Below are 10,373 nucleotides of genomic sequence, written 5' to 3' on the forward strand. Positions count from 1 at the left end.
ACATAGTAAAGGCCATATATGATAAACCCACAGCAAACATTATTCTCAATGGTGAAAAACTGAAAGCGTTCCCTCTATTATCAGAAAGAAGACAATGCTGTTCCTCTTTGCCACTATTACTCAACATAGTTCTGGAAGTCCTAGCTACAGCAGTCAGAGAAGAAAAATGAATAAAAGGAATTCAGATCACAAAAGAAGTTAATATCTCACTGTTTGCTGATAACATGATACTGTACATGCTGCTGCTGCTGCTAAGTCGCTTCAGCCGTGTCCGACTCTGTGCGACCCCAGAGATGGTAGCCCACCCGTCCCTGTGATTCTCCAGGCAAGAACACTGGAGTGGGCTGCCATTTCCTTCTCCAATGCATGAAAGTGAAAAGTGAAAGTGAAGTCACGCAGTTGTGTCCGATTCTTAGCGACCCCATGGACTGCAGCCTACCAGGCTCCTCTGTCCATGGGATATTCCAGGCAGGAGTACTGGACTGGGGTGCCATTGCCTTCTAAAACCCTAAAGATAGTATCAGAAAATTACTAGGGCTAATCAATGAATTTAGTAAAGTTTCAGGATACAAAATCAATACACAGAAATCACGTGCATTTCTATATGCTAACAATGAAAAATCAGAAACAGAAATTAAGGAATCAATCCCATTCATCACTGCAGTAAAAACAATTAATTATTTAGGAATAAATGTACCTAAGGAGACAAAAAATCTACACAAAAAAAGTTAAATAAAATAAAATTTAAAAAAAAGCATTAAAAAAAAAGACACTAATGAAAGAAAACAAAGATGACATAAACAGGTGGAGAGATACTCTATGTTGCTGGATAGGAAGAATCAATATTCTGAAAATGACTATACTATCAGACAATCTACAGATTCAATTTGATCCATATCAAATTACCAATGACATTTTTCACAGAAAAAAAAACATTTCAAAATTCATATAGAAGACTTATGATTCTGAATAGCCAAAGTAGTCTTGAGAAAGAAGAATGTATCTGGAGGAATCAAACTTTCTGACATCAGGTTATGCTACAAAGCTACAGTCATCAAGATAGTATGGTACTGGCACAAAAACAGAAACATAGATCAATGGAAGAAGATAGAAAGCCCAGAAATAAACCTATGCACCTTATTTTTGACAAAGGAGGCAAGAATACACAATGGGGCAAAGACAGCCTCTTCAATAAATGGTGCTGGGAAAATTGGACTACATATATAGGAATGAAATTAGAACACTTCTTAACACCATACATAAAGATAAACTCAAAATGGATTGAAGACCTAAGTGTAAGACCAGAAACTGAAAAACCCTTAGAGAAAAACATAGGCAGAACACTCGATGACATAAATCAATGCAAGATCCTCGAAGACCCATCTCTTAGAGTTATGGAAATAAAAACAAAAGTAAACAAGTGGGACATGATTAAACTTAAAAGCTTTTGCACAGCAAAGGAAACTATAAGCAAGGTGAAAAGACAACCCTCAGAATGTCAGAAAATAATAGCAAATGAAACAACTAACAAAGGATTAATTTCCAAAATATAAAAGCAACTGATACAACTTGATACCAGAAAAACAAAGAACCCAATGAAAAGTGGGAAAAAGACCTAAACAGACATTTCTCCAAGGAAGACATACAGATGGCTAACAAACGAATGAAAAGACACTCAATGATATCACTCATTATTAGAGAAACACAAATCAAAACTACAATGCAATATCTTCTCACAATGGTGAGAATGGCCATCATCAAAAAGTTTACAAAAAAAAAAAAAAAGTCTACAAACAATAAATCCTGCAGAGGGTGTGGTATAAAGGTAACACTTTTGTATCATTGGTGGGAATGTAAACAGCCACCATGGAAGAAGTATGGAGATTCCTTTAAAAAACTAGGAATAAATGACCCAGGAATCCCACTTCCAGGCATATACCCTGAGGAAACCAAAGTTGAAAAAGATGCATGTGTCCTGTTGTTCATTGCAGCGCTATTTCCAATAGCTAGAACATGGAAGAAACCTAGATGTCCATTGACAGATGAATGGATAAAGAGGTTGTAGTACATATACACAATGGAATATTACTAAGCCATAAAAAGGAATGCATTTGAGTCAGTTTTAATGAGGTGGATGAACTCAGAACCTATTATGCACAGTGAAGTAAGTCAGAAAGGGAAAGATAAATATCGTATTTTAATGCATATATACAGAATCTAGAAAAATGGTATGAAGAATTTATTTACAGGGCAGCAATGGAGAAACATACATAGAAAATAGACTTATGGACATGGGAAAAGGAAGGAGAGGGTGAGATGTATGGAAAGAGTAACATGGACAGTTACATTACCATAAGTAAAATAGATAGCCAGTCCGAATTTGCTGTATGACCCAAGAAACTCATACAGGGGCTCTGTATCAACCTAGAGGGGTGTGATCGGGAGGGAGATGGAAGGGAGTTTTAAGAGGGAGGAGTTTTTATATCTGTGGCTGATTCATGTTGAGGTTTGACAGAAAACAACAAAATTCTGTAAAGCAATTATCCTTCAATAAAAACAAATAAATTTAAAAAAAGGTTGTCAAAAAAAAAAGGTTGTCATACTAAGTATAGTTAGTGAGACATAGAAAGACAAATGCTATAATATTGATCATATATGGAATCTAAAAAGTAGTGCAAATGAACTTATTTGCAAAACAGAAATAGAATCACAGATGTAGGAAATAAATTGTTGATTATCATGGTGTACAGTGTGGGTGTGTAAGAGAGAGGGATAACTTGGGAGGCTGGGCCTGACATATACACACTACTACATATGAAATAGAGAGCTATAAGGATCTACTGCATAGCATATTGAACTTTTCTAAATACTCTTTAATGACATATATAGGAAAATAATTTAATAAATAGTGAATATATGTATAAGTTATTCATTTTGCTGTACAGTTGAAGCTAACACAATATTGCAAATTATACTCCAATAAAAAAAATGAAACTTACATGTTTTCTATTATTGCTCCTTTTTCAAAATTAACCATTTTGAAAAACCCAGATTTTACTTCTCTACTCTGTAGGTTGTTTTAAATATATATCTTGCTTTGAACTTTGAATGGATTTCAATAGCCACCGCTAAGCTCCATGAAATAGGATCAAGACCTAAATGATCACATGAATTTTTATGAAAATTTAATGCAGTGAACTATGAGATAAAATTTATCATTATTGAGACAAATCAGATCACATCTATCATCTGGCAGAGTAGATTCTATAAACTGTCAAGAGGAATGTAGCATGAAATTTTACCAAAAAAGAACTTCCCTATGTTTAATATAATCTGTAGTACTATGTATACATTTTTATACAAATCATTTCATGGAATGTTTTCTTTATTATCCACAGTTTAAAGTATTTTGAATATAATGTAAAATATAATTTTAGGAAAATGAACAGTTTTAAATATTATTATAAGCTACTCATTGAAGATAACATCTTGTCCATAAAATTAACACTTAGTATTTTCAAATATTGTACAGAAATGACCCTTTAAAAGTGGATAGAAAAGAATTGTAGAGAAAAATGGCAATTTGTTACTAAACTAGTATAGCAACGAGGTATGTTATATAACATGCCTTTTATCATGAGTTTGCAAGCAAATCTTAGTATTTATTTGAATTGTAATTTATTTTTACTATTAAATGTATCTTCCAAAGGTGGGAAATACATTATGAGATATCTTGCTATTAAAGTATTAATAGAAAATCTTGGATAAAAGTAAGATATTATCAGGTCAAACAGTATAGATTTTCTCTATGATAATTTAAAGCAAGTTATTTTTCTTTTAAGTGTTTCATGAAACTTTACTATGAATTTTACAAAACCCATGGTCAGTTAATTTATTTCCTTATTATTTACTTTTATTAAAGTGTAATTGATTTCAAAAATTGAAACATGGTGATTCAATATTTTTATACATTATACTCTAAAGTTAATACAAGGTTTCCTAGGTGACTCAGTGGTAAAGAATCCCCCTGCCGATGCAGGTTTAATCCCTAGGTCAGGAAGATACCCTGGAGTAGGAAATGGCAACCCACCGCAATATTCTTGCCTGTAAAATTCCATGGACTGAGTTGCCTGGCCGGCTGCAGTTCTTGGGGGTCAGAAAGAACCAGATATGGCTGAGCATGCTCACAAAGTTATTACAAAATAATAGCTCTGTTTCCCTGTGGTGTACAATATATCCTTGCTGCTTATTTATTTTATACATAGTAATTTGTGTATAATTCCATATCTTACCTCATAACTCTCCTCTTCTCTCTCACCACTCATAACCACTAGTTTGCTCTCCATATTCTGTGAGTCTGTCTTTAACTTGTTATATATATATATTCACTTTTTTTTTCATTAGATTCCACATTTAAGTGATACCAGAATATTTGTCTTTCTCTAGCTGACTTATTTCACTAAGCATAATAACTCTAAGTCCATCCACATTGTTGCAAATGGCAAAAGTCCATTCTTTTTATGGCTGAGTACTATTCCATTCCATCTTCTTTATCTGTTCATCTCTTGGGCATGTGTTGTTTCTATATTTTGGCTACTGTGAATAATGCTGCTTTGAACATTGTGGTGCATGTATCTTTTTGAATTAACATTTTCGTATTTTTCAGATAAACCTATCATTGGAATTTCTGAATCATATGATAGCTCTATTTTTAATTATTTGAGGAACCTCTACACTGTTTTCCACAGTAGCTGCACCAATTTGCAATTTTACAAACATCATGCTAGGGTTCATGATTAATTTTGCTTATGTTGAATTATATTCCCCCATTAGCTATTGCAACAGGACCTATAATATAATATTTATAATTTAATACAATTCATGATTGATTATATACATAAAATTTATCATTATGGTGTAATCGGGGATCTTAAAGTTCTTCTTTGTCAAATTTCATCCTAATGCAAAAATACTACCAAGAGCATCTAAAACATTTCCTAGTGAGTAAAACTTATGTGTGTTATTCATCTTTTATACGCCTTCAAAATTTAACCATATATAGGGCTTTATTTTAAATTTTGTTCTCAACATATTGTTTTACTATTATTATTATTACACTTATTAACTTCTGTTTCTCAACACTTAGATCTGTTTCTGCTACTCATTATAATTATGATGCATGAATGAAGACACATAAGTATTAAGAGGAAAAGAATATTACTTAATATATCTAGGATATCTGTAAGTGTTACAATGTCTTGTTATTTTGTCCTATTTTGTCCCAAAAATTTATTGATAGTAACTAGTTAATTATGCTATATCATTAAGAGTGCAGCTATTATCAAGTACTATGATAAATTTGCAAATATGAACCAGACAATTGCTTTGATTTTGGCATTGTATTATTTGGAATAACTTGAAATTATCATACATGATCAATTTATTACTCAACAAATATTTATGGAGCACTCATTATTTACTCTGAACCTTTTAAGTTGCATTCTGAACAGAAAGTGTGAATTACTGATTTGCCGCAACCATACTGGCAAATATTAGAAAAACCGTCTGTGCTAAAACTATCTCAGCTTATTTAAGACTTTTCAGAGAAGAAGAAACTGAAGTGGAATCTCTTTAAAATGATATCTAAGATAAAATTGATAATATTCAATTAGTATCTATAACATGTATTTTGGGACGACAAATCTGTAGTGATTTTCATCATATGACATAGCATAAGGAATCACTAATACCTTTCTCCACATTCAGTCTCAAGTTTTCACTTTATATGAATTTTGATTCTAAGAATTATCCATATATTTTTAGCCCCTGTTGGAAACTCTTAATGTTTTGACACTTAAAATTTGTGAAAATATTTATTGAGCAATAATATGATTCTAATAACAATTTTGCAATTCTATTTATAGATAAGGTAAATACCTAGCATCCTGGAAAATATATTTGATTTTACTACTTCAGTGAATGAAGTTTCCCATAATATTATGAATCATTGTATTATTTTTGGCAAGCATTGTTGTTAGAAATATCCTTAAAATATTAAAATAATTTTTCTTGTTATTTAATAAGCATTTTAATAAGATCCAGGGGATTGAATCAACACATTTTCAAGTGGTTGTGTCAAGAAATTGAAGAACATTTGTGTAAAATGTTCTTATGTATATATATATACACACACACACATATATAAAATGTATATATATATATATATATATACACACACACACATATGTAGAACAAGTTATGAGATACAGTATGCTGAGATGAGACTTTTTGGTATACAGCATTATATTTACCCTTGGCCTCTGGGGAATGCTTTTATTTTTTCTTTCCTTATGAGTATATAAAATGAATTTGCTGAAGATACATATTTGCCTTTTTGTTTGTTCCTTTAAGTTCATTCCAGCTGCTGGCTTGAAAGAGAGCTAGACTAGGGACAAGTGAAGACTCAAAAGTATTCTAACCAGGGAAATAAAGCATTAAGTATTCCCACGTGGCTCAAGTGGTAAAGAATATGCCTGCAATGCAGGAGACATGGGTTTAATCCATGGGTCAGGAAGATCCCTTGGAAGAAGAAATGGCCACCCACTCCAGGATTCTTGTTTGGAAAATCCCATGGACAGAGAAGCCTTGTGAGCTACAATCCATGGGGTTGCAGAGTCAGACACAACTGAGCACAAAAGCATTAGTCAAGAAAGGATTGTGAAAAAAAAAAAAAAAGAAAGAAAGGATTGTGGCTAGAATTAAGATTGAGGCCATTAATTCTCAGATAAATGGACAGACTTAAGATATACTTTCCCAGTAGGCATTTATGTTCCTGGATGTAGTAATTTGTGTAAATTGGCACTAATAATTGATTTACAATGTCTGGTTGTGTGTGTGTGTGAGTGTGGGCATGTACACATTAAGAATGAAATGTCTAGTCTATCTTAATGGATATTTTAATTTGCATAAATCTATGACATTCTCAACAGGGTTTGTTAATAATGTAGTTGAAAAGAAGAATCTGAACTCAAATCAAGTACTTGAACTGGATAGAAAAGAATCATAATTCTCAAAACAGAGATGATATAAAAACCAATGAAAATAATAATGCCTCTTAAGGAGAAGGGTTTAAAAAGAGGTTTTTGTGTATTTAGAGCTGAGTATAGAAAGAAAACACAGGGGAAAAAAATTAAATCCTCAAGAGATATAAGTGTAAAAATAGTAGATTTTACAAAGAAAGAATCAAGGAGGAATAATTAATTAAGATAACAAAACAGTGTCCATTAAGTTAGAATAGGAAAAAAAAGAAGTCATGACTTGTTGCTGCTCAAACACTAAATCCTGTCCAACTCTTTGTGAACCCGTGAACCATAGTATGTCAGGTGCTTTGTCCTCCAATATCTCCCAGAGTTTGCTAAAATTCATGTTCATCGAGTTGGTGATGCTATCTAAAAACCTCATTATCTCTCAACCCCTTCTCCTTTTTGCCTCCAATCTTTCCTATCTTTCCAACAGAGTCTTTACCAATGAGTTGGTTCTTCAAAGCAGGTTTTGTTGTTGTTCAGTTGCTCAGTCGTGTTCAACTTTTTGCGACTGAATAGACTGTAGCATGCCTGGCTTTCCTGTTCTTCACCATCTCCCAGAGCTTGGTCAAACTTATGTCCATTGAGTTGGTCATGCCATCCAACTATCTCACCTCTATCATCCACTTCTCTTCCTGCCTTCAATCATTCCCAGCATCAAGGTCTTTTATAATAAGCTGGATCCTTGCATCAGGCAGCCAAAGTACTGGAATTTCAGCATTAGTCCTTCCAATGAATATTTAGGATTGGTTTCCTTTAGAATTGACTGCTTTGATGTCTTTGCAGTCCAAGAGATCTCAAGAGTCTTCTCCGACACCACAGTTCAAAAGAATCAACTATTCAGCACTTAGTCTTCTTTATGGTCCAACTCTTACATCCATATATGACTACTGGAAAAACCATAGCTTTGACTATACAGACATTTGTTGGCAAGTAATGTCTCTGCTTCTTGATACACTGTCTAGATTGGTCATAGCTTTTCTTCCAAGGAGCAAGCATGTTTTAATTTAATGGCTGCAGTCACCATCTTCAGTGATTTTGGAGTCCAAGAAAATAAAGCATGTCACTATTTCCATTGTTTCCCCATCTATTTGGAGCAGGTGACCAAAGCATTGAAGCTTCAGCACCAGTCCTTCCAATGAATATTCACGGTTGGCTTTCTTTAGAATTGACTGGCTTGATCTCATTTCAGTCCAAGGGACTCTCAAGAGTCTTCTCTAGCACCACAATTCAAAAGCATCAATTCTTAGGCATTCACCTTCTTTACGTCCAACTCTCACATCCTTACAAGACTATTGAAAAAACCATAGTTTGATTATATGGACCTTTGTTGGCAAATTGATGTCTCTGCTTTTTATTTTTATTTTTAAATATAAATTTATTTATTTTTAATTGGAGGCTAATTACTTTACAATATTGTATTGGTTTTAAACATGTATAATATCATATATGAAATGAATCACCAGTCCAGATTTGATGCTTGATACTGGATGTCTCTACTTTTTAATACACTATCTATATTTGTCATAGTTTTCTTTCCAAGGAACAAGCATTTTTTAACAGCATGGCTGCAGTCACTATTTGCAGTGATTTTGGAGCCCAAGAAAATAATATCTGTCACTGCTTCAATTTTTCTCCATCAATTTTTCATGAAGTGATGGGACTGGATGTCATGTTCTTAGTTTTTTAATGTTGAGTTTCAAGCAGCTTTCTCACTCTCTTCTTTTATACTTATCAAAAGATTGTTTAGTTCCTCTTCACTTTCTGGCACCTTAGAGTGGTATCATCTACATATCTGAGGTGGTTATTTATCCTGGTAATCTTGATTCCAGCTTGTGATTCATCCAGTCTAATATTTCACATGATGTACTCTGCATATAAGTTAAATAAGCACGATGACAATATACAGACTTGAAGTACTCCTTTGCTAATTTTGAACCAGTCATTTCTTTCCTGTTTGGTTCGAACTGTTGCTTCTTGACCCACATACAGGTAAGGTGATCTGGTACTCCCACCTCTTTAAGAGATTTAACTCTGGTTCCCCTGCCTCTTCAAAACCCAGCTTGTACATCTGGAAGTTCTTGGTTTATGTACTACTGTATCTGAGCTTTAAGCATTTTGAGCATAACCTTGCTAGCATGGGAAATGAAACCAATGATATGGTAGCTTGAACAGTCTTTGATATTGCCTTTCTGTGGGATTGGAATGAACATTGACTTTTTCCAGTCCTGTGGCTGCTGCTGAGTTTTCCAAATTTGCAGACATATTGAGTGCAGCACTTTAACAGTATCATATTTTGAATTTTAAATAGCCCAGTTGGAATTCCTTCACCACTACTAGCTTTGTTCATAACAATGTTTCCCAAAGTCCACTTGAAATCATGCACCAGAATGTCTAGCTCTATTTGGGTGATCATATCATTGTGGCACCAGAGATCAAATTGCCAACATCTGCTGGATCATAGAAAAAGCAAGAGAGTTCCAGAAAAACATCTGTTTCTGCTTTATTGACTATGCCAAAGCCTTTGACTGTGTGGATCACAATAAACTGTGGAAAATTCTTCAAGAGATGGGAATACCAGACCACCTGATCTGCCTCTTGAGAAATTTGTATGCAGGTCAGGAAGCAACAGTTAGAACTGGACATGGAACAACAGACTGGTTCCAAATAGGAAAAGGAGTTCGTCAAGGCTGTATATTGTCACCCTGTTTATTTAACTTATATGCAGAGTACATCATTAGAAACACTGAACTGGAAGAAACACAAGCTGGAATCAAGATTGCCGGGAGAAATATCAATAACCTCAGATATGCAGATGACATTATCCTTATGGCAGAAAGTGAAGAGGAACTCAAAAGCCTCTTGATGAAAGTGAAAGTGAAGAGTGAAAAAGTTGGCTTAAAGCTCAACATTCAGAAAATGAAGATCATGGCATCCGGTCCCACCACTTCATGGGAAATAGATGGGGAAACAGTGGAAACAGTGTCAGACTTCATTTTTCTGGGCTCCAAAATCACTACAGATGATGACTGCAGCCATGAAATTAAAAGACATTTACTCCTTGGAAGGAAAGTTAATGACCAACTTAGATAGCATATTCCAAAGCAGAGACTTTACTTTGCCAACAAAAGTTCGTCTAGTCAAGGCTATGGTTTTTCCCGTGGTCATGTATGGATGTGAGAGTTGGACTGTGAAGAAGGCTGAGCACCGAAGAATTGATGCTTTTCAACTGTGGTGTTGGAGAAGACTCTTGAGAGTCCCATGGACCACAAGGAGATCCAACCAGTCCAT

This window comes from Bos mutus, chromosome 12, assembly GCF_027580195.1.
Source record: "Bos mutus isolate GX-2022 chromosome 12, NWIPB_WYAK_1.1, whole genome shotgun sequence".
NCBI lineage: Eukaryota > Metazoa > Chordata > Mammalia > Artiodactyla > Bovidae > Bos > Bos mutus.